The sequence below is a fragment of the Anabrus simplex genome, chromosome 2, assembly GCF_040414725.1.
Source record: "Anabrus simplex isolate iqAnaSimp1 chromosome 2, ASM4041472v1, whole genome shotgun sequence".
NCBI classification, from domain to species: domain Eukaryota; kingdom Metazoa; phylum Arthropoda; class Insecta; order Orthoptera; family Tettigoniidae; genus Anabrus; species Anabrus simplex.
Window position 1 is genome coordinate 722,208,794 of NC_090266.1, and position 26,169 is coordinate 722,234,962.

General features: G+C 40.3%; 1 protein-coding gene and 1 pseudogene across 1 annotated transcript in view; both read right to left on the reverse strand.

Annotated features, from left to right (window-relative positions):
• Positions 1-26,169, reverse strand: part of LOC136864403 (MOXD1 homolog 2) — a 795,728-nt gene that overhangs the window by 589,087 nt on the left and 180,472 nt on the right. The window lies entirely within an intron of this gene.
• Positions 2,687-5,768, reverse strand: LOC136864876 (piggyBac transposable element-derived protein 4-like; annotated as a pseudogene).

Below are 26,169 nucleotides of genomic sequence, written 5' to 3' on the forward strand. Positions count from 1 at the left end.
ACAGTTTATCGACATCTTATTGCTGTAATATTAACATTGTGTAAGAGCCTTGCGACCTTCTGCAGGAGGAGATAAATATTACAGTGTGTCAGGCTAAAAAAAAGAGAAAGAGGTTTGCTATCTGGGAACTATCATATATGATTTTGGCAGTTAGGGAGGTGAGAAGAGAGGCAACATTTCCTACAGTCGCGAGATAGGGAACATGGTGTATGGTCAGACGGGAGTAGATCTGTTAGTCTCGTTCCGGGCGTGTTGTGCCAGTAAATTATTATCGGTCGCGAAACTTATATTATGTGCAGTGTTTACATTAAAATAAGAGGTTGAAGTGTCTATCACAACGAGATATTTGTGTAAACGCTGTGTGTATTCAAGTAGTAATACGTACGACTAATCATGGCTAAGATCTCGAGGAAAGAGATCACAGTCATAAGCATCATGATGCTTATTGTTTAAAGCGGCTTAACATCGAGGTCATCGGTCCTAAGATTCTTGACTTTAGCTATATCGAGGCCGCTGGCAGGGGTGTGGCCAGTGGAAACTTCCCAATAATCTGCAACTAAAGGTTTGTGTCTTTCAATGCATATATTGCAGATAGATTGTGTGAGAATAGCGAGATTCGGCGTCATTTTGCGTGTGCTAGTCTATAAATGTCGGTTTCAACCTTCGCGTGGAAATTTTGTGAGTACTTTTTCCATGTGTAAATCGGTTCAGGTCCTCTATGTCCACGTTTCGTGCTAATTAAGTGCATTGCTATATACTGAAATTAAGAGTCATGGTAAATTTACGCATCTTATTTGTGCTGTGTAAAGTGATACAATAATATAATAGTAATAATAACAATAAAATATCACTTATGAAAATAATAATCAGGATTGCAATAATATTGCTCGTAATCATGTTCGATAAGTATTTCACGATGTCAAGAAATATGAATTTTGAAGACTTAATGATGGGATTTTATATGCAGCTTTGTTATGGAACAGCGCGTGTTGCAAAAATAAGATCTATATCATTTTCATAAGGTCTAGATTTAAGTTAGTCAGTGCAAAGTTTTTGTTGGAGAATTTTGGTACTATGTAATCACTTGTTTATAGGAAATACGAGCTCTGAGATACTTTGAGGAAGGATACCCCCTAAATGATGATGGTGATGAGAAAACTGTAAAGCAGGATGTGCTAGAAGATGCCCCCTGTAAGTGTGATGACGAAGGTTTGGGCAAGTTGTGTTGGAGAGAACCCTTCAGTAATAATTATGATGCATGAAATTTCGGGACAGGATGTGCGAATGATGTCTCTGTAACGCGAGGTATTTATGAAATACAGAGATAATTTATCAACGAAGAAATGCCCTTTTTTGTGGGTGAACGATGGCCCATCTTAACTGCAGATGATGTCAGTGTTTAAATATAGATTCCGAGTGAGACGGTAGATCTGTCATGTTACGTCCATATAATACCTTCTTGTAAAGAGCTTGAAAAGTAGCTTGTTAATTGGCTTCATGTAACTGAACAGTGTATTCGTCGCAGTGATAACGGGTTTGGTTGCATTTAGCAATATTTCGTTTTGTTTTAACTTCATGTTGGTGTTAGCATGTTACTGTAGGAGATATCGCACCCCACACTGTAAGCTCCAGTGAGTTCAGGGAACCACTAATTAGGTTGTCTGTTACGTTTAAGATTTGGCATGAATAAAATGTATTGCTTATTTGAGTTGCCGCTTGGTGGTTGTGGCCTAGGATGTGTTTCCGATTCTCAGTTTTTCTGGTTTAGGTCAAACGAACTTAGAGTATGGAATGATTACGTTTTTCATTCATTAGAACGTGTGTTGAGATCACTAGTTAACTTAGTAACATCAATTACCGGGTGGACATAGAATTACAGTAATACTGAGCCTTGAGTGTCGTGAATGTTTTCCATTTGTGTTTAATATTAAGATAACGCGAAAACTTCAAAATTGGAAACTCAGATTTCAAATCAAAGACTGTGGGTGGAAAATCTGGTTTTCATAGCTGAACTCCAAATTTACATTCAATTAAGGTTATCCACCGATTATAAACACCAGCACAGGATACCATTCAGCCATCGAATGGATCCTTAATCGAACCAAACTAATCTCCAGTTACGTTGGACCAGTAACATGAAATGGCGTATGGCTTTTAGTGCCGGGATGTGTCCGAGGACTTCAGCTCGCCATGTACAGGTCTTTCAATTTGACTCCCGAAGCCGACCTGCGCGCCGTGATGAGGATGAAATGTTGATGAAGGCGACACATACTCCCAGTCCCCGTGATGCAGAGATCTCTGCTTTCTTCGTCTTCTTCTTGTGTTGGTCTATAACGTTTTAGTCTCTCCTGAAGATCCCTACGAATTCCTGAGGTGTTCAAACATCTGCGAGCCAAATGAGGCAAAACTAATGCATGGGATAATTGTTTCAGGAACATTCTCCTTCGAATAATCTGTTCGTTGTTGCCAAAGGTGATTACTTGTGCATTGATTCCACTCATATTGATCATATCAAAGAATACAACCATAGGCCATCGGCGCACATTTCCTGCAACATCGTAAGATGCGCACAACTTGTCAGCAGTGTCTACACCACCTTTGGTACCATTTCAAAATGTGGCAAAAGAAGGTTTCTGTTAATGTCCTGTATCAACGTCTATTGAGTCATCCTCGTGCAAGCTTTATGTCAGCACCACGTACTTCCCTTGGGCAGGAACATACGATACCAAAGTACAGCCCTTATTGAAGCCAAAAAGTGAACTCTTGACAGCTCGTCCTTTACTGGTAATGAACACGAGAGGAATCTCTCGTTTTTTTTCTTTCGGACGGTCCCTATAAATGAAAGATTATTTCTTCGTAACTCTTCTATCAATTGAACGCTGGCAAACCAGTTATTTGTCGTTACATTGCGACCGGACTGCTAAATTGGTTCACAGAGTCTCAGAACAACATCCAATGGTTTGTTGCTCACTCGGAATAACCCTTCAGGTTGCAACCCGGTGTATATTTACAAATTATAAATGTAATACACCTGAGAATCAACAAGGCCATAGATCTTAAAGCCATATTTGTTTGGCTTGCTTGATATGCATTGCCGAAAGCTACATTTTTCCACGGAATCCTTCCACCTTCTCGTATACTGTAACATATTGTCTCAAAGAACTCTATTCTTGACAGTTCTGTACAAACATAGAAAAAATTTCGCGAATCGCTGTAATCTTGTCTAAATTTCTCCTTTCTTCGCGAGTTTCAAGGTTATCAAACCGGAGACACCACATGATACATCTGAAATGATTTATGTTCATTACAAGGTGAAATTTTTCAATACCATCCCCATCACTTCCCCGTAGATCTTCCAAGCTTTGTCAATTACTTTTGTTAACTCCAGCTAAGGACAATAGTCCGATGAAGGCTTTTAAGTTCAATAATATCTATTGGTTTTGTGTCCCTGTCACGCTGAAACGGATCTTTAATTTTCTCTATATACTGGTTTGTGTACTGAACAAGAAGATTGAACATGTCATCATCTATGAGTCAACTCCAGCACTCCAAAGGCGTTCTCGCTGCTTTTGCAGCGCGTATTGCTCCAGGCAATTACCGAATAATAGTGTGGCTCCTGTAACGTACTCTTTGTGATTAAGGAACTTTATTCCATTTTGTCTCTTTAACCCGTTCTACGAAGTAACTATCACTTCCCTCACATAATTCCTCATCACCTTTGCTGTTTCCTTCCTCAGTTTCCGACTCTTCCTGAAAAATTTCAACTTCATCATCGCCATCTGTATCTTCTTCATTACAGAAATCCTTTTCCATTTCGTTGTTCTCCTCTTCGAACTGCAGTTTCTGGATTTCTACAGCATGCTGTGGGTCGAGGGAATTATACCGCTTCCTGCAGTCTGCCATGATGAAATTTACTCACCTAAAATATGAAAAGACCAACATTCGGGCGTGATGCATCTATTTTATCTTTGAATATAAAAGAATGTTCAAACTACTCCAAAGGAAAATTAATACATTCTACAGTCTAAATCAGTGTTGTATTACTCGCCATGCTGTGTATATAACCAAATAAAGGTATTATTGAAATGTAACGGGAACACCTCATGACAATGGAGAGAAAGGAGGGGGAGGAAGCCATTAGGGAGAAGGAGCCGATGCACTCGATTGTTGACAGACAATCGACAGAGCAATTCGAGCTCTATCAATCTGATCAGCCACGCCTGAGGGAAGGTTAAGTTACTATAAAACCAATGCTCAAATACACATTATCAAGAAATACGTTCAGAAGGAACCAATAAATGATCAAGAAATTATTTTGCTTACCATGTTCAGAAGGGACAAAGTGAAGCTAAGGAAATATATAATAAACAAACCGCCCCCACATTTCAATTAAATATTTAAAAAATATGTTTCAGCTATTTCAGACATTATCAAATGTGACTGTTTCTTTTTGATCATAGGTTGTGTATTGCTATTGACATTTATTTGATTGCTTGGACATGGCACACGCGGGTTCGATTCATCAGATGTTGCTGATTAGTTTTACCAGGTGTATGCGTAAGTTTCTGCCTGTTTTTGTGGTAAAGAAAACACGTAGTTTTCAAGGGAAATTCCTTTTTTGTTTATTCAAAATATTGGCCATCGGCTTCTACACACTTCGCCCATCTTTCAGGTAAGTTATGAATACCATGCCAGAAAAACTGCTTGTCTTTTGCGGTAAAACATTCCTCGAGCCATTTTCCAACTTTCTCGAAATTGCTGAAGTGCTGCTCTGCGAGTGCGTACCCCATTGATGCGAAGAGGTGATAGATGGCGCCAGGTCGGGGCAGTACGGCGGGTGCGGAAGGTTGTCCCATCCATGCGATTTCAAGGTACCCTTCACTGGTTTTGCTGCGTGACACGGCACATTGTCGTTTTACAAATCACTTTGCCATGTCGTCCGGTCGTCCGGTGATTTAAATGAATCATTTGTTGGCGATAGCGTTGTGCATTAACGGCTTCGCCGCGCTTCAAGAGTTCATAATACACAATACCACTCTGGTATCACCAGACACAAAACATGGTCTTGCCGAAGCGATTTGGCCTTGGTGTTGGAGGACCGGCTTCGCTAGGTGACACCCAAAAGCTTCTCCGCTTCGTGTTTTTCAAACTAAATCCATTTTTCGTCACCCGTCACAATTCGGTACAGAAATGATTTTCTTTCGTGGCATTGAAGCAGCATTTTACAAGTGACTTTGCGATTTTCCATTTGCCATTAATTCAGATCGTGTGGGACCCATTTACCGAGTTTACTGATCTTCCCCATTGCTCGAAAACGTCTGCTGATTGTTTCTTGTGACGCAATTGTGCAATTGCTCGTCTGCGCACTTTTGTGTTCTACCAGAGCGCGCACTGCCTTTCACATTGAAATCAGCACGTTTAATTTGTCGAAACCATGTCTCACATGTTCTAATCGATAGAGCGTGTTCACCATATGTTTCCACCAGCAAACGATGACTATCCACAGCCTTTTTCGTTTAATTAAATAAGAAAAGCAATACGTGCCGCAAATGTTCTTTTTCAGACACAAACGTCGACATAATCACTGAACGAAACAACACGGACACTAGTGCTTGGCGGACTCAACTTGTGTGTGTTGGTAGATTAATGCCAGACGAACAAACTGACGTACGTATGTGTCAAATTCATACGCTAAATACAGTTCGCTGGTGCAATCTCTTAGTGAAACCGGAAAACACTTATGCATACACCTGGTATTCTCTCCGCATGTGTGAGTTCATTTTATTTTTGGTTTTTGTCCGGCTCCATGGCTAAATGGTTAGCGTGCTGGCCTTTGGTCACAGAGGTGCCGGGTTCGATTCCCGGCAGGGTCGGGAATTTTAACCTTAATTGGTTAATTTCGCTGGCACGGGGGCTGGGTGTATGTGTCGTCTTCATCATCATTTCATCATCATCACGACGCGCAGGTCACCTACGGGTGTCAAATCAAAAGACCTGCATCTGGCGAGCCGAACATGTCCTCGGACACTCCCGGCACTAAAAGCCATACGCCATTTCATTTTTGGTTTGACTTTTTATTTAGTTCGTTAATAGTTTATTAAGGAGACAAACGTAGTTAGAAAGACCTGTAGTTGTAGAATTTATGTGTGGGAGAGAGATTAACATATTGTATTTATTTCTTGATGATCCGCTTGCATGTAATTAATTCCACATAACCTGAAAGTTATTTTCTTCAAGTGAGTTACACATTTATTTTCTTTAACTTCATTTTTGTTTGGCATTCCTTCCTTTTCAGTTCAATAAATTTAAGTAAGTATATTTTTGCCTATCATTTGACGTAGTTATGCCTTCCTCTGAACCCTGTTACGGCCCCAACATTTCAAGAGTTGAATGTTACTACCCCAGCAGCTGTGGTAGATGACCGACAACCGACGGAGAGGAGTCAATAGTTCATTAAGTGTAAGTAAAAGAAGTTTGTATAACGTGAAATTCTATTCGTGTTGGCAAAATCTCATTTTCATTATAAACTCTTCTACGTGACTTGAAAAGAAGACCATCGGTATATTTCCTCAGAGCATATGCAAAGTCCTTCTACGTCATCATCAGCTAAGTTCTCCGGGGTGCCCAGCTATTTTTCAGTAATTTATTATAACACTACTGTTGATTTTATGGGAAAATTATTATCACAAATAATTAAATTTAGGATACCATAAGCAATATGATCATACACTCAAGTTCCATTGAAATCTGTTCGATCCAACCCAAACAGTCCCCTTGTAGCCCAAGTACACGAATTGCTTGCCACGATGACTCAAGTCCGTTACATGAAGCAACAACCTCGGCAGCATTAAGTGAGTTAATATCTTACTGTAGTTCAATTAATGCACTTATTTTTCGAGAAGTTTCACTGATTCATTAATGCTTACGAACCATGAAAAACGTGCAGGTCTAACTCGACATGTTCTGAGGTAAGAACGTAGGCAGAAGTGAGGCTGACTGGTTCCTATGGTATGTCTCTTAACTGCTGAGGCTTATCGGAAGTCATACGTCAGGCTCTTCAGAAGTGGGATGCGTCAGCAAAGAAGAAAGGCGTTTTATCACATTCGAAGGCGCTACCCAAGTAATGGCGCGACGGGAAGAAGAGTTTAAAACCGGAGAATCCACTCTCTCCGAATTTTATGATCAGTTAATTGTGCAGTTTTACACAGCACTAAAATGTTAAAACAAAACTCATCTATTTTTTCCAACCTACACTGTCTTCTCAGAGTCTTCAAAGTGAACTATTTGTTGAACAACAATCGTGTATTCAAAATAAAATACAGGCTTTGGATCTTATTCTTTTTTGTAAATCCAGTCCGTTCCAGTCCTTTCCCCTAATCGTTTGCTGCGAAACGACTAATTCAATATAAAGACGACACACAAGTAAAGGCCATGTTGATATCGGACTTCAACCAGTAGCCTACTCAAATACAGTATTAGCTCCACAAACACGTATCGTCCTGAGCTTTCAAGGAATTGAAGTGTTTCATAATTCACGGCAGTGTGTTCACTTTTCATGCGAAGGCAGTTTCATATGTTATCTAAATAAAGTGTAGACTACCATTTATGAATTAAATGGTTGGGAATTAAAATTCTCAGTGAGTCATATAATAATAATAATAATAATAATAATAATAATAATAATAATAATAATAATAATAATAATAATATTGCATGTCTAACTCTTCGTCCCGTTTCTTGATACGGAGTAGGGAATGAGGTGATGAATTTATATGGTGTGTTGTACGACTGGATGCCCTTCCTGACACACCCCCTATTTGAGGAGCTTAATGAAGATGAAACGAATAATTGTGAATGCAACTGGATAAGGAGGAGGAAGCAATCGTCTGTGGCCTATAAATAAGAACCATTCCGGCATTTGCTTGTACGTGACAACCAGAAAACAAAGAAAAGGATTCTCAGGACGGCCGACGGTGCAGGTTCGAACTCAGACGTTTACGAATGCAGAGCATGACTCCGTAGCCGTAGTGCGTAAACAAGAGCGGCCACTCCGCTCTATGATGATGATGATGATGATGATGATGATGATGATAATATTGTTGAAAATCTACAGCCCTTTTCCAGTCATTCGACCGGGTCAAGAATGAAATGAAGCCCCCATCTAGCGGCGAATCTTGTCACACTCCTCTCGGGCAATGATTAATGACCGACAGAGGAAATGAAACGATATTGGAGAGTGTTGCTGGAATGAAAGGTGACAGGAAGAACCGAAGTACCCGCAGAAAAACCTGTCCAGCCACCGCTTTGTCTAGCACAAATCTCACATGGAGTGACCGGGATTTAAACCACGGAACCCAGCGTGAAAGGCTGGCGCGCTGACGCCTGAGCCACAGAAGAACAACAACAACAACAACAACAACAACAACAACAATAATAATAATAATAATAATAATAATAATAATAATAATAATAATAATAATAATAATAATAATAATAATAATGGGAAGGTAACACAAGTGTAGTTGGAAAATGGGATAGGGGCCTACATCAATTCCAGCTTTTGTAATGCCACGAATAATTTATGGCACCGCCATTTTGTTTCAGATGCTAGGCAGTCTTGTCTGAGAACGCCGTGCGTCAGTCACTTGAGGGCTGTAGTTGTGAGATGAGAGTATAAATTTTCGAGGAGTTAAAGGCTTTTTTCAGACGGAGAGTTCAGCTTGTGTTTTAAGTGATCAGGTAATGTACAGCTATTTAATTTGTGCGATTATACAGTGGATAGTAACAGCTTTATAGTTGTATGTTGGGAGCAAAGAAGAAGTGTGCGTGGGAATATTTTAATGTTAAAAAATAATCGTAGGCCATTGTTGGCATTATGGGACAGAAATGTCTCATATTACAACCGCAAAGTTTTTGTGTGCAGATTTCATCCCTCGCATGTTAGAGATGCCAAGGACAAAACCGGGCCCCTCACTAAAGAGAATCCGTAAAATACTGGAATGAAGAGGATATAAAAGCAGCATTTACAGGCGTGAGAACAAGAAAAAGTAAGTGTATGACAAGCTGTTAATCATTTCAATGTTCCAAGATCCACGTTGCATTGTTTGGCATTAAAGACTGATACTCCTACAGAAATTGTAACTTTTAGCAAACTAGGACCAAAGTCAATTTTGCCTCCTGAGTTAAAAAAAAAAAGACGTGGTGCTATATTTATTGCAGATAGAGAATATATTTTACGCCTTGACAACAAATGATGTAAGAAAAATAACTTCCCAATTATCCGAATGAAACAGAATTGTGCACCAATTTTAAAATAGAATGGCTGGTCGTTTATGGTTCGACCACTCCACGATCCGCTACAAAGATGTGATCTGCGTAAAAAAAAATCTACCGGTACCTCCATTGCTCGAGCTACTGGCTTCAACAGAGAAGCAATAGACAGCTTCAATGACATTCTTCAAACCGGAGCATCGTAATTTTTTTTTATATGGCGGACAGAATTTTTAATGTGCACGAGATCGAGCCAAGTGTTGTTTAGAGCAATGCCTGAAATGATAGGCCTAAACGGGAAACGGCAAATTGGAGTACTTACCTATGCAGATAAGTGTCCTAGCGACTGTCAGTAATAACGTCAATAAGCGCGGGTGGCACATTCATCCCACCCACGGTAGCTAAAGAGAGGCGGTACGTGTCACGCGCAGCCGGCCAAGAGCGTGTGACGTCAGCGGACTCTAGTCTGCCGGGTGCTGTAACTGACTGCAAGTCAGTGTGCCGAGCCCCCCCGCTTATCTATCTAACTTATCACAAACACGTCTACCTTATAATATAATATTTTCACATGACAACCAATAAGATATTGCATAAAACTATTATTTTTATATTTCGTTTGTGTGCGTTTACTTGAAAGGATTTAAAATAAGTACCCTATACACGTACACATTAAATAAATCAAAGCTTAACAATCAAGAAATAACATTAACTGATGAAGACTAAATAAAATACACAAGATCAAATACTGCATGTTTTTTTCCTGAAAAATGGTAAGTACTGCACTAACATTATTGCTTTTTATTACTAACAAAAATCTATAATAATAATAATAATAATAATAATAATAATAATAATAATAATAATAATAATAATAATAAATATACATGATAAAAATAGCATTACTATTAATTTAGGCCTACCTTTCAGGACTTAGTTTCGTTAATCTTCTTTGATTTTTTCCGTGCAGCGTCAGCATACGCATCCGTAGTCCGGCTTTCATTCACTGATGTCTAGAGTGTTCTGCTTTTATTCAGTTCTTTCATTCTAATAAATGAACGAGTTCGCACAAAACATTTGACCACAACAACGTGTACAAAAAGGGCGATGCATCGTCGTTTAACCATTTGAGTCAACTGTACAATTAAATCATCATACTCTGAATCAAAAATTTCCAAGTTAGTTTCGATTGATTCTATGGTGCCATTAGTAACAGCACAGTCTACTCGGCCGAGGACATCTATAGTTAATATTTCACACTTTTCCATGTTGCAGTTTCCAGTTTTAGTTTTGTTATATGCACGTTTGCTCACTAATAGGGACTCTATTCTCTGGGTAAATGTTGTGGGCAGTGGGTGGTCATAAAACCGACCTGAACCCCTGATCATAGAAGGATACGACTCTAAAACATCTTGATTACATTTCGATGCTAGAAGATATTGATATCTTTCAGATTTTAGGTTTCGAAATAATTCCTGCAAACTACGGATGGAAACCATACAACCTATCTGAAAAGGTAATAAGCCAGTCTTTCCAATAACTCTTGCTGATTAAAACAGGTCGAACATATTATTCAGGATAGCATCCTGTTCCTCTAAACCTGTTCCGTACGAACTTTTGGACTTTTTGGTTGGATGATGAGAGATTCGCTTATTAAGAACATCAAATCCATCATTAACAGTTTCAATAAACTGTACTACATGTTCATTCCCAGGAAACGTATACGATATAGCCTTAACCACAGTGCCAGAGACAAGTTCAGCAGCTTTCCTAACAGTTCACATTGTCAATTTCGTTCAAAATCAGAGGACAGAAAGTGTTCCAAGCATATACGTACGATTTTCGAGTTAAAAGCATCTTTCCTTTGACAAAATTCTAGCCATTATTTGTCCAGAATTGGGTCTTTTGGTAATCTATAAAAGGACAACTTACGATTCTTTCCGTTGTTGAGATGATTTGTACAGCCTGCAACCGCACAAAACGGCATTTTAACAGCACAAACACGACATATAGACTAAAATTCACCTCATTCACGAAGGATACGCACATGTACACGGTTTCCAAATTATTTGCAAGCCTCGAAAATAATTAAATAATTAAATAAACAATGTTCAGACGGTAGAATGAGTTCTTGGTTCAGGGTACTTACAGGGGTTAGACAAGGCTGTAATCTTTCACCTTTGCTGTTCGTAGTTTACATGGATCATCTGCTGAAAGGTATAAAATGGCAGGGAGGGATTCGGTTAGGTGGAAATGTAGTAAGCAGTTTGGCCTATGCTGACGACTTGGTCTTAATGGCAGATTGTGCCGAAAGCCTGCAGTCTAATATCTTGGAACTTGAAAATAGGTGCAATGAGTATGGTATGAAAATTAGCCTCTCGAAGACTAAATTGATGTCCGTAGGTAAGAAATTCAACAGAATTGAATGTCGGATTGGTGATACAAAGCTAGAGCAGGTCGATAATTTCAAGTATTTTGGTTGTGTGTTCTCCCAGGATGGTAACATAGTAAGTGAGATTGAATCAAGGTGTAGTAAAGCTAATGCAGTGAACGTGCAGTTGCGATCAGCAGTATTCTGTAAGAAGGAAGTCAGCTCCCAGACGAAACTATCTTTACATCGGTCTATTTTCAGATCAACTTTGCTTTACGCGAGCGAAAACTGGGTGGACTCAGGATATCGTATTCATAAGTTAGAAGTAACAGACATGAAAGTAGCAAGAATGATAGCTGGTACAAACAGGTGGGAACAATGGCAGGAGGGTACTCGGAATGAGGCGATAAAGGCTAATTTAGGAATGAACTCGATAGATGAAGCTGTACGCATAAACCGGCTTAGGTGGTGGGGTCATGTGAGGCGAATGGAGGAAGATAGGTTACCTAGGAGAATAATGGACTCTGCTATGGAGGGTAAGAGAAGTAGAGGGAGACCAAGACGACAATGCTTACACTCGGTTTCTAACGACTTAAAGATAAGAGGTATAGAACTAAATGAGGCCACAACACTATTTGCAAATCGAGGATTGTGGCGACGTTTAGTAAATTCTCAGAGGCTTGCAGACTGAATGCTGAAAGGCATACCAGTTTATAATGATAATGTATGTATGTATGTATGTATGCATGTATGTATGTATGTGCAGACCACAGTCGAACAGCAATGCACCGAACTTCACTGCTTAGAATGAAAACACCTACACCAAAGAGAATATAGACTGATATTAACGCGCCAAGCTATGCGTAGAGTAATGGGAGGGACGGACCAGTGACGTCATAACCACGGCAGTCTACTGCGCGTCCGTCTCGTGACACCTATCGTCTCTCTTCTATTTACCGTTATCCCACCTATGGTAATATTGCCACGTCTGAACTGGAGTGACCAGCTGATGAGCGAGCCACCTGGAGCAATGTGGCTTGTCACCCTCCTGGTTGAGTGGAAACTGAAATCTTCACCCAGTGGTTCGATCACTTTTTCTGGTCAAAACCAGACCTTCTGCAGAATCTACTTTTAAGTCTTGATGGGCATTCCTCCCATACATGTAACTTGGAGCTCATAACAAGGGCGAGAGAAAAGCATGTAAAATTGTGAGTTTGCCACCTCATTTAAGTCACAACTTGCTACATCCGGATAGGACATTCCTGGGTCATGGAACATTCGTGATTCAAAGAGTCCGAAGTAAACTCAGTGAATTCAGCATCCGTTGATATTGCTGGGTTGTTTGGCAAGGCCTACCTGAAAATCTGTTTGAATCTAGTGTTACTGTAATGTTGCAGTAAACGAATGTACATCATTAAACATGCATACCCAGCATATTACTATAAAACCAAATTTTTTAGTCTTTCAAGCTTTTCTTCCAATGAACAGATATCCTGAGTCGGTGTTTACCAAAGGTAGGATGACCAGTTCGTTTCCACTTCTCTTTCAGACAACACGTGAGCTACTAATTTAGGGGCACCCACACCAAAATTGCTAAAGATCTGACGGGATGCGGTGTTTCCAAATAGCAACGTCGTTAATAACGAGACATTAAATTAAGTAAATAAGAGACTACTACTACTACTACTACTACTACTAATAATAATAATAATAATAATAATAATAATAATAATAATAATAATAATAATAATAATAATAATAATAATTTTAACTGGCATCTTAACCGAAGGGCCCGGATTTTATTCCCCGGCAGTTCAAGGGTTTCAATTCTGGACCGTGAGATGGAACAGGGTTCACTCAGCCTCGTGAGATCAGCAGAGGAGCTGTCTGATTCATACGAGTGGCAGAGAACCAGATCACGGAAGCCAAGCCATTCGCTTGAAGGTGATGTCACGTTGACTAGATGACCCCAATAACTGCGGGTCATCTGGCCGGGTAACAATCGTCTTGGCAGCCCAAGACCCTAATGGATTGTAAGCGCCATGGGAATTATTATTATTATTATTATTATTATTATTATTATTATTATTATTATTATTATTATTATTATTATTATTATTATTATTATTATTATACATCATGAGAGCTACATGCAGTGGGCCTTACGGTAGGCTAGTTAATCAAATTGACTGTACCTGTATGTCATCGAAGGTGAAAGACTGTGACGTTCCTTTTTATTTTAGTTGGCTCTTCTTTCACATCGAAAGGGCACTCTGTCATCCGTAACAAGAGCACGGAAATGTCACTCTCGATATCATGCCCCAAGCAGCCACCACGCGAGACTTCCCACACTTTCTTCTCGTTAAAGAGCAGGACCTACGCTAATTAAACATCATACGTTCCTAATTTCATCAACCTGGTAGATAATGCACTTCATAGTCATGCTCTATGAGGTAGAGGGCACTTAACACTTGTCATTCGAATGAGTTTGGGTGGTTAGATATATCTGATGATCTACTCGTACGTTGACCGTGCAAGTGGCCGCATGGTTTGAATCACATAGCTATCAGCATGCATAACCCACTGCCGGCAGTCCTGAAGATGGTCTTCAGTGGTTTCCCATTTTCACACCAGGCAAATGGTAGGGCTGTACCATAACTAAGGCCATGGTCGCTTCCTTCCCATTCCTATCTCTTTCCTATCCCATTGTCGGTGCGACGTAAAGCAAATTGTACAAAAATACCCATACTATTGTGGTAGGGGGTCTCCAGCAAAAAATCGGTGTGATGCTTTCCACGCAACATGAAAAGTGGTTATAGTTCAAGGATTATGCGTCGAGTGATTCTTACAATCTATAAGCACTGCCCTGACTAAATTTTATTGGCTGAATGCCCCCTCCCCCCCCCTACATCAGCACTAAATCAAGGCAATACAAGCAAGCACAAGGTAAGGTAAGGGTTATTCTGCCCGAAGGCAGGTCCGAACCTCCGCAGAGGTGTTCCTGAGCCGGAGTTTACGTGCGGTAGGGTGGCCAGTTCCTTTCCGCTCCTCCATTCCCTTACCCTCCACCAACAGCGCGTGGCAACCCATCCAACTCCTGACCACGCCCAATGTTGCTTAACTTCGGAGATCTCACGGGATCCGGTGTTTCAACACGGCTACGGCCGTTGGCAAGCACAAGGCATACAATTAAGAAATACATCTTATAATAACGGTTACAGTTATCAAACAATCTTAAGAACCTCCAAGTCTGTGCTGTTCTCGAGGAAAGTACATGTTGCAATGATTGCTAACTTCCCGAAAATACGTTAGAAGATGACGCAAATAGGACTACAGGTACATACACTTTGGCTTTTGATCGTGACAGTGGCGGTGATGATGGCGATGACAATGAGCTCGGTGAAAGACCGTTATTATGTCAGAGGGAATCCTAATTTTACTACGTGTATGTTGCCGTTCTTGTTAAATTTTTCTTGTTGTGAGAAAGACTCAGCAATTCAGGTGCTATTTGGTGTGACAAAAGTACTTTCAACGTGAAATTATCTTTATTTCTATTTTGAGTTGAAATATTTTCTACAGAAGATTAAAAACATTAATTTAACTAATAGGATAGCAGTATTACACTATGCGCTTTGACATTTGAGTAATATGTTTATAGATAAATTAGCGCTAATATAGTACTTAGTGCAAATAACATCCGTTTTTTAAATTGGAGGGAACGTTTTTCAGTTTGGGTTGTGTTTGGTCCGATTTAGACGTCTCTGGACTGAAGTCATCGGCAACCCTGCCTCCGACATGTGAGCACAACGGAATATCACAACATATCCGAAATACGAGTGCAAAGAAATTCTTTCTTTCATTCCCTACACAATGTTAGCTACAGAGAATTAATGTGTTTGAGGAACGTTCTAAGTTGCGCAAATAAGTAACTTTATGCTGTAAACATTATTTGATGTAAATCCACCGTGGATGTGAACTTTATTACAAGCCCAGACGGAGCGGACTAAAGGAAGAAAAATATGCCACTTGGAAGTAAGTTAAACTTAGCATATAAATTAAGCGCGTGCAGTACCATATCTCAAGACTAAGACAAGTCAACTCCCGTACGTGCTTGAGGGTTAACCTCCGTTTGTTAACTTGTGTTACTTAGGCAACACGCAGAGATAATTACTCTAAATATGTTATGTTCGGTAGTCATGGGACATAAACGAGGGTCAGTGTTTCCCAAACAAATGGTTACATTTCTCTAATGACTTACGGGAAAAAGGGGGCGCGTGTAGGAGAGATCAAAAAAGAGACCTGCACGCTCCAAGCAGTGGTTACTGAACGAGTTCTAGCCTCCAGCGAATAATCACAGGCATCGCGTGCTTCTCGAAAACTAAAGCAGTTCAAGTTGTTGAGAACAGAATAATTACACGAATTCATGCCACAAGGCGCATTTGTATAAAAAATTCTTCTTCATCAGATTGTGCTTCTCTGCTCTCCATTTGAAATATCCTGAACATCGCATCACACTTTTCCAATAATAATAATAATAATAATAATAATAATAATAATAATAATGGCGTATGGCATCCGGAGAGGTCTGGCGCAGGACTGTTTTGAGTACACGGCATATAGGCGACCTGTATGTCTGAAAGGATGGGGCCCAAGCTAAGATGATTTCTAACGTATATGACATCACAAACACCCAGCCCCCGAGCCAGTCGAATTAATCAAACAAGGTTAAAACACCTGACCCTGTCGAGAATCGAACCCCTTGGATGAAAGGCCAGCAGGCTAACCATTTATCCATACAGATGGACATAAAATCAGAATTAGGTGAAACAGGTCACAGCTTCCTGAAATTCTACTGCATGTATGAAGCAGTTCTCTCTTTGCTTTAATCGAGTGTCGGTCTCAGGATTCCAAGATGGTAGGTTCAAAACCGACAGATGCAATCGGATTTAAAAGTGCAATCGATGCTGCATGTCGTATGATTCTGGCTTGTTGAAAATTCTCCAGTGACACATTCGTTGCTTAATCGACAAAAGATACGAACATAGCAATGAAGTTCCGCAGTGGTGACCTTAACTTTGAGGATCGTGTTTCCGGAATATCAGATGGACCTCTATAGCATGTCCGTGAAGATTAAGTTCGTCATAATTAATTCCTCTAACACTCCTCAGGCCATTTAATTTATAATCATACATAGGTGTTCGATTCTGGTTAAGGATGTTTTGCTGACACTAATCTTTATTCGTCCTTCTACTGGATGATTTAAAATATGCTATATGATATTGAACTTCTGTAAAACTGCATGTATCAAATCATATAAAGAAATTACAATAAACAATATCCTCTTCCTAATCTGTGGTTCCAATATTATGGGAAATGGATTCTATATCTTATCCATTGAAGTTCCTGTTAACCTCCGTTAATATTATCCGGTGGAGTAAAACGAAACATCGAGATTATCGAGGTATTATTATTATTATTATTATTATTATTATTATTATTATTATTATTATTATTCATTAAAATGGAACCCATATATTTCAGTATCTAATTTTAACGAAACGTATAATTCTCCTAGGCCCACTTATAAACTGTTCATAAGGAAACGAAAATGGTAACCCACCTTCGAATCTGAGCATTTATGTCTCCCTACGGGAGAACTGGGAAGTTGCACAATCCCAGGTACAATTCTCTTCGCAGATAGTGACGGCTATATCTATGATTTTCCGAACTTCCTCAAGCCAAATGCCGAAATATTACCTCACTTTACCTCCCGGACATCCTAAGTCTATTCTAGGACCAAATATTCACAAGTTCATATATGACTTCATATTCCACAAAAATACAAATTACCATACCGTCTAGACTGAGGCTAATACACTTATGCGTATGCGAGGTTGATGAGAAACGATGGCGTGAGTCCACAATATGAAACAAAGACTGTACCAATATTTCACAAAATGATTACAATTTTAAAACTCTATCAAGTCAGAATTAATTTACAATGTTATATTTACACTGTGATGCAGAAGGAGAACGGTCATTAATGTATTTGGGATATTAACAGTTTTATGTATTCATACTGCCTAAGTGTGACTTGTGGTTCGTTGCGAGGAAAAAGTAGCTTAATTTCCAATATCCGTCGCCAGCGCGCTAATTCAGTGTTCTAAACATCTTCACTAATACGAACGTAGAACATTCGGACAAACAATGAACGTGCTGTAAAATGAGAGGAGTCACTTGAGTATTATTCGAAGAATTCTCAACTATATTCATAACAACGGTTATTATTATTGGCTTTTTAACGTCATATTGACACAGGAAAATTTTTCATCGATGCTGGGACAGAAAACGGCTAAGAATGGGAAGGTAGCGAACTTGGCTGAAAGTATAGTGCATCCGCTGATTTGTCTGGTGTGAAAAAATTAATCTATGGAAAGACATTTTCAGGGATTCGAACCTGCAGTATTCTGAATGCGAGCTTTTAGCTACATGACTCACGCCGCATAATCGATTCACTCGGTACGTGGTTCACTATCAGTGCAGCCAACCATTATACAATAAATATCAAAATCAATCAAGCTGTTAATTTTATGTGACTTTATATCGTAATTATAGACGAGGTGCACCCAGTGTTCACAGGAAAACCGAAGCACAGGGACGTGATTTTCCAACAACAATTATAAAAAATATTATATAAATATCTTGTAGCACTTGAGAAATATGCACGTTTTTTAACAAAGACGAACCAAAGGTATATTATTCATCATTTCCTTGTATCCGAGAATCGTCTAGTGGTTCACTATACAACCAAACCTGCCAGGTTCTTGTGAGTATAAAGAATTTTGCAAATTGGTACATTTATTTTCCTGATATACATACACACCCGTTGATGCCCTGTCCAGTAAATTAAATAAGTATTTAATATATTTTATTAAATACCGTTTTGGAGCTACGTGTACGGTTTCCCAAGCGTCGGGGGAATTCGCTGCGCTTATCTGTCAGCTAACTAATGTGAACTCCCACCGGGCTCGAGAGCCGGCCCCTGATCCCAGGGCACTTGTAATCCAGGGGAGATGCCGAAGACATCCATGTTTGAAACTTAGTTCCCTCCCAGCTAGCACAAGGGACCCGCATGACGCGAAGCGCAGGAAGTAAAGATAACATGTGGCCTTTGTATCAAACCGGCAAAACTTGAAGGCCACCTACACGTTACCAAACTTAGAGAACGACTCAACACTCCCCAAGACCTGCAAGTCTGAATTCTTTGGGGCTTTGAATTTCGTTGTACTCTATACGTGTGGTATTTAATCCATTTGCAGTATTGGACGAGGACAATGTGCTGTTTTATCAAAGGCTTACACTAGGAAGGAGAACCTCAGATGTTCGGGTCACCAATTTTATTGATACTTCGTGTATTAATAGCAGATATTACAGTACGTGTAACGACATGTTGGAGCATATCCCCTTATCATTCGCAAGAAAATAATAATGTCTTTGTTTTTACGTCCCACTAACTTTTTCTCGACGGTTTTCGGAGGCAAAAAATAGCAGTTAAAATAGGCAAAGTAAATGATACGATGCAATTGTAGAATTACTAAACTGCCGCACCCTGCTATTCATGGATAGTCGAATGGTAGCGTTCTTGCCCACACACATGAGTAAAATGGAAGCGTAAAGAAAAAACTTCGCCGGGCGAGTTGGCCGTGTGGTTAGAGGCGGGCGGCTGTGAGCTTGCATCCGGGAGATAGTGGGTTCGAATCCCACTGTCAGCATCCCTGAAATTGGTTTTCCTTGGTTTCCTATTTTACCACCAGGCAAATGCTGGGGCTGTACCTTAATTAAAGCCACGGCCGCTTCCTTCCAATTTCCAACTTTCCTATCCCATCGTCGCCATAAGACCTATCTCTGCCTGGGCGACGTAAAGCCACTAGCAAAACAAAACCACTTCAGACACTGAATTACGTGATTAATAAACATTAACTAATGTGAAAATGTTGTACTCATTTAATTTCCCGCTAAAATGACTGTGAATAAAATCGTGGTTCAACCAGCCACCCATGACCAGCAGACAGAAGTGCTAATCGTTACGCAAGCATGCATTTGCCGTGAGCACTATGAATAAATCGTAAAATAGGTACAGTACCGTCTATTATTTGATTTTTTTAGAGTGATGTACACTAATACACGAAGTTTCAGAAAATCAGTCATCCGAATGTCCGTAAGTCTCCTTGTAAGATCGCTAGACTTTATAGCTCATTGGACGGATAGAAGATATTTGTCACTTATTACCTCCCTCGCCTTTCGCATTTCGATCCATGTGAAAACCTACAACCTGTTTTCCAGTCCTTGACCGGGTCAGGGATGTAATGAATGAACTAGTTATAGGATATTATTACAATGGGTTCGCCACTAATAAAGGATATGAAATGAGAATGAAGAGTGTTGCTGGAATGAAAGATGACAGGGAAAACCGGAGTACCCGGAGAAAAACCTGTCCCGCCTCCACTTTGTCCAGCACAAATCTCACATGGAGCGACCGGGATTTGAACCACGGTATCCAGCGGTGAGAGGCCGACGCGCTGCCGTCTGAGCCACGGAGGCTTTTCGATCCATGTAGTCGCGATATTTCGCAGATATTATTAGGCGGAGCGTAATAGAGTGAACATTCGCCTTCTTTGCACTAGGTTGCAAGATCGTAGCCCCGTGGAGTCAGTACTTATTAGGTTTAAACACAAGGGATATATGCCAACAGATTTACTGACACGTTAAAAAGGAAACATTGGGCAAACTTTCGGCGCTCCAGGGTCTACCGAAACGTACAGTGGGTTGAAGAGACATTGCATACATAGAATTAGACATCGAAATCACGTACAACTACACGATTCCCTACCTCTACATAAAGAGAGGAATTTCTCAAGGCAGTATTATCGGACCTTTATGTTTTCTTATATATATAAATGATATGAGTAAAGGAGTGGAATCGGAGGTAAGGCTTTTTGCGGATGATGTTACTCTCTATAGAGTAATAAATAATTTACAAGATTGTGAGCAACTGCAACGTGACCTCGATAATGTTGTGAGATGGACAGCAGGCAATGGTATGTTGATAAACGGGGTTAAAAGTCAGGTTGTGAGTTTCACAATTAGGAAAAGACCTCTCAGTTTTAATTACTGCATTGATGGGGTGAAAGTTCCTTTTGGGAATCATTGTAAGTATCTAGGTGTTAATATAAGGAAAGATCTTCATTGGGGTAATCACATAAATGGGATTGTAAATAAAGTGTACAGATCTCTGCACATGGTTATGAGGGTGTTTAGGGGTTGTAGTAAGGATGTAAAGGAGAGAGCATATAAGTCTCTGGTAAGACCCCAACTAGAGTATGGTTCCAGTGTATGGGACCCTCACCAGAATTACCTGATTCAAGAACTGGTCGACTAAGTGGTATGTTCCGAGCTGTCAGGGGAGAGATGGAGTGGAATGACATTAGTAGACGAATAAGTTTGAGTGGCGTTTATAAAAGTAGGAAAGATCACAATATGAAGATAAAGTTGGAATTCAAGAGGACAAACTGGGGCAAATTTTCATATATAGGAAGGGAAGTTAAGCATTGGCATAACTTACCAAGGGAGATGTTCAATAAATTTCCAATTCCTTTGAAATCATTTAGGAAAAGGCTAGGAAAACAACAGATAGGGAATCTGCCACCTGGGCGACTGCTTTAAATGCCGATCAGTATTGATTGATAGATTGATAAAGGAATCCCAGTCAGCACGAAATTCTGGCACGCCGACATAATTTAAGAAAACTAGCGTTTGAAAGGAAGTAAACTCTTAGCACCCATTATCACTATAATATTCGATTATTATGGAAGTTCGGCTCCTTGGCTGAATGGTCAGCTTAGTGCCCTTCGGTTAAGAGGGCCCGGGTTCAATTCCCTGGCGGGTCGGGGATTTTAGTCAAGTCTTGTTAACTCTCCTGACTCGGGAACTCGGTATTTGTGAACGTATTAATATACATCGTCATTTACGCAATATACATCACGCTACTAACCACCACAGAAAGTCGTAGTGTGAATATACATCTCGCCCCGTATTCGGGAGATAGTGGGTTTGAGCCCCTCAAGTCGGCAGCCCTAAAGATGGTTTTCCGTGGTTCCAATCTTCAAACCAGACAAGTGTACCTTAATTAAGACCACGGCCATTTCCTCCGAATTCCTAGCCTTTTCCTATCCCATCGTCGCCGTAAGACCTATCTGTGTCGGTGCGACGTAAAACCCAATTGTTAAAAAAGTAATAGAAATCAAGACATATTGCGATTTTTTCTTTTCTGGAAGTTTTCTCAGTTATAAGGGATCGGCACTACGATGGATTAAGCGTAACATTTATGGACGGATGGCTTCCCTTTATTCACTATTGTTCGTTTATTTAATGGTTGTATATAAATGAAGATGTGTATTAAGGCGATCACAATTTCCCAGCCCCCGAGGTAGAGGAATTAACCAAACGTGGTTAAAATCCCCGTTCCAACCGCGAATCGAACCCACAGCCTTATTAAGTGAAGGCCTCTATTCTGATTATAAAGTCATAAAGCCTGACATCAAGATATCTTGAGATATTGGTTCTAAATGAAGACCGCATTTTCTATAAGAGTGCAAGTCAGTTGAGGGAAACCCTCGGCTCAGTCTATAAAGAGAGATCCCGCACATGAGAAGCGGAAACTGTGAATGGAACTCTCTCGCGACACTTCCGTAAAAGGAATTAATGCGCACCCACGATGCGGGCTACAAGAAGTTTTTTCCGGAGGGGAGAGCAGGAAAAGAGATAAAAGGAGAGCCCTAAGGGTAACAGACGTTTCACTATGTGAAATGTAGAGCCGTGGAGAGGAAACTAGGACGGTATTCGAATAGCTGGGCTTACAATCAAAGTTCACCAGCAGTCGTATAAATCAAAGTTCACCAGCCAGTCGTATACCAAGTGTAGATGATGAACATCATAATTATAATAATAATTTCGTGTGGCTATTTCTAGCCGAGTGCAGCCCTTGTAAGGCAGACCCTCCGATGAGGGTGGGCGGCATCTGCCATGTGTAGGTAACTGCGTGTTATTGTGGTGGAGGATAGTGTTATGTGTGGTGTGTGAGTTGCAGGAATGTTGGTGACAGCACAAACACCCAGCCCCCGGGCCATTGGAATTAACCAATTAAGGTTAAAATCCCCTACCCGGCCGGGAATCGAACCCGGGACCCTCTGAACCGAAGGCCATTACGCTGACCATTCAGCCAACGAGTCGGACATCATAATGATGATTATGATGATGATGATGATGATGATGATGATGATGATGATAAACTGGGCTGAGTGCCTCTGACGATACAGCTCTGGCCTTCTGAGCCCAACTTGGTGGGTTTAATACCGGTTCAGTCTGGTGGTATTTGAAGATGTTCAAATACGCCAACCTCGGTCAGTAGATTCAGGGACACGTAAAAGAATTCCTGCAGAGCAAAAACAAAGAACACACCGTGACATGTTCAAAAATAGAAAACAGTAGTTAGCGGGACGTAAAGCTAAGAAAATCCAAGTTGCATTTGTTCGGCATTTGTCTTAAGAAATCCATGTTACTAGGTCAAATCCCAGCAGTCATTGCGTTTAAGACTGCTAAAAGGCAAGAAACCCGGGCGAAATGCTTGAAGAACACATTTCACGAGAAACCTCTTTCTTGTTATTCCAGCTTTTCTTAACATCAGTAGGCAAAGCAGGGATATTTAACAACTTCTATTATTATTATTATTATTATTACTATTATTGTTATTATTATATTGAATGCTGTGGCGAAATGAAGAGAATGGAACACGATAAAATAAGTAAAGAGCCGTTGCGGAAGGAAGACGATGAATATATAAGACATTGGGGCCAATGTTGCAAACATCACACACGAAGTTAATCGAAAACTACCGAGTGAGAACTACGGAGCCGAACGCCCAAGATAACTTGCACGTATAACAGTTGCAATTAAGCCACAAGGAGACAATAATACACGCTAATTGAGATATTCTGGTCCAGAAAATCGAGCAGTACCGCTGAATACGCTGACACATTAAATAAGTGTCACTCCAGTTGAAGCACGAGGGTCTGGATGTCAACGAATCAGTGACAAAAAAATCTACCTGGACAGAAAAAATATACAGCGTTCATTTACTGCACCCAGCAATTGGAGTTTGTTCGTGATTATCAGGGGCGGGTATCTCAATGATCGCGACATGTTACATATGGAACATATTTTTGCATCTATTAATATTGTACGGAAAAACAAATCGCGACATATCGCGGAATGGGGGTTCCAAAAGCGAAATATGTACACAATCGCGAATTACCTCTATCGAGTCGCTTCGTAGCGAATTTTACCTTAAGACTTGTTATGGTTGTTTGCTGCTGGATAAAGTTTTGTTGTTCGATTTGATTTGCTAAGTTATATCGAGAATATTCCTAACGATGAAGCACATATCAATGATCACACTACTGGGTCTAAAATAATTCGAAATCAATCTAAGTTGTTGCATTAACATAAAACAAACATATCGGTAAGAGTATTAACAATAATTTGTAATTAGTATTATTATTCTTTCACCGAAGTGTAATATTTACAGCAATGCATTTAATAACTTTTCTTGATCGTACTGCACCTCGACAAGGTTCCAATGAATATACATATATATATTACAATTTGCTTTACGTCGCACTGGCACAGATGTATTATGGCGACGATGGGATAGGAAAGGGCTAGGAGTGGGACGGAAGCGGCCGTGGCCTTAATGAAGGTACAGCCCCAGCATTTGTCTGGCATGAAAATAGCAAATAACGGAAAACCAACTTCAGGGCTGCCGACAGTGGGGTTCGAACCCACTATCTCCCGGATGCAAGTTCACAGCTGCGCGTCCCTAACCGCACGGCCAGCTCGCCCGGTCCAATGAATACGTATTGTAAACTATGGATTTATGATCGTGAAAAGCAATTGTGCTAATACTCCAGTTCCAAAATAATTATATTTTCCACAGTTCCCATAAATCTCCGCCAAGAGTATAAAACAACCACCAACAATCTCTACTGACATCAACATTAAAAATTACAAATGATAAAATCAGTCCCTGTAAATATCTATCGGCTGGTGATGATGATGTGTTAACATACTCCAGTTACTGTATATTTTGAGACACGCAGAGTGACGAAAATTGTCCTGAAAACATCTCGTTAACGTGCCGGTTAAACAAATGGCATACGTCTGTCGTATTTGAACAACCTTAAATGCCAACCGATTGTGCCGGTATACAACCCTGAAACCTTGAGCAAAGAAAGCATACTATTTACAAAATCAGAGTTCTCACAAAGGGAATAACATGCAAACTGAACCTGCCGTAATGCGAGGATTAGTTCCAGGAGCTGCCGACCAGGTCCGAGAGGTGTTGGGGCCAGTGACTCTCAAATTATCGATTTTCCGTTCACCGAAGAGCTTCACGTGAATATCAAGAGCTAAGGCTTAATGGTGCCTATCCCTCTTTTCGCCCCTTCTTCTCTCACTACGTTTGCTTTCTTTAGACCGCCACTTCGGGGCTCGAAATATCTTAAACAGCGCCACCGGCTGGCTCAAGGTCAGCTGTTAATTGTTGCAGTGGGTCATGAACTCCACTCCGCTGTCGGAGATTTCAGGACCACACATGCCCTGCTGCGCTGCTATGGGTCATCAGCTTTTAAATGCTTTTCAGTGGCTGGAAATGAGCCGGCCGTACTTAAATGGGCCCAGTTTACAGCGGGAAAAGTGCAGCGTTCGTAAACCTGAAACCACCAGAGGTCACAACAATTTCAGTGTTATATTACAAGATACCATGACTACTGAAAGCTAATCGAAAAGCAGGAGATAAATGCAATCCATCTGAAGTGCTCGATCGTTCTGAAAGAATAAACAAGGTACACTACATGATAATATCTCAATATATAATTCTGTACAATAGTTATACACCCGCCGGGCTCAGTGGCTCAGACGGAGAGTGTTGGTCTTCTGAGCTCAAACTGACGGGTGCGATCCCAAGTCAGTCCCAATGTGCAATGTGCTAAGGCCCAATGGTGTCTATACCTGGCCTTTTGTCGGTACATTTACCGACACGTAAAAGAGACCCTACTGCTCAATATTCCAGCACTATTACTCGTATTATTAGTATTAAGTTTACACATGAACACACACATAAATATTGTATATGCAGGTCCAGGTCTACTTGTAACAAAGAAAATTCATGTTAGTAAAATATGAGTTAGATATCTCGGTATCTTTATATCTGAAGTACAGAATTTCATCCCCACACATGCTGCCAAGGCCTTTGGAGGAATACAAGGTAAAGTCGTCTACTGTTTGCAACTTCGGTAAGACGTGGGATAGAGAAATCAGTTGGATGCTTCCCACCATTAAACTCAAGATTTACCATGGTTAAGGGCCTACTAATTTCTGATACAGACTGAGTAAAACACAGGGCCGTGTGCCTCTCT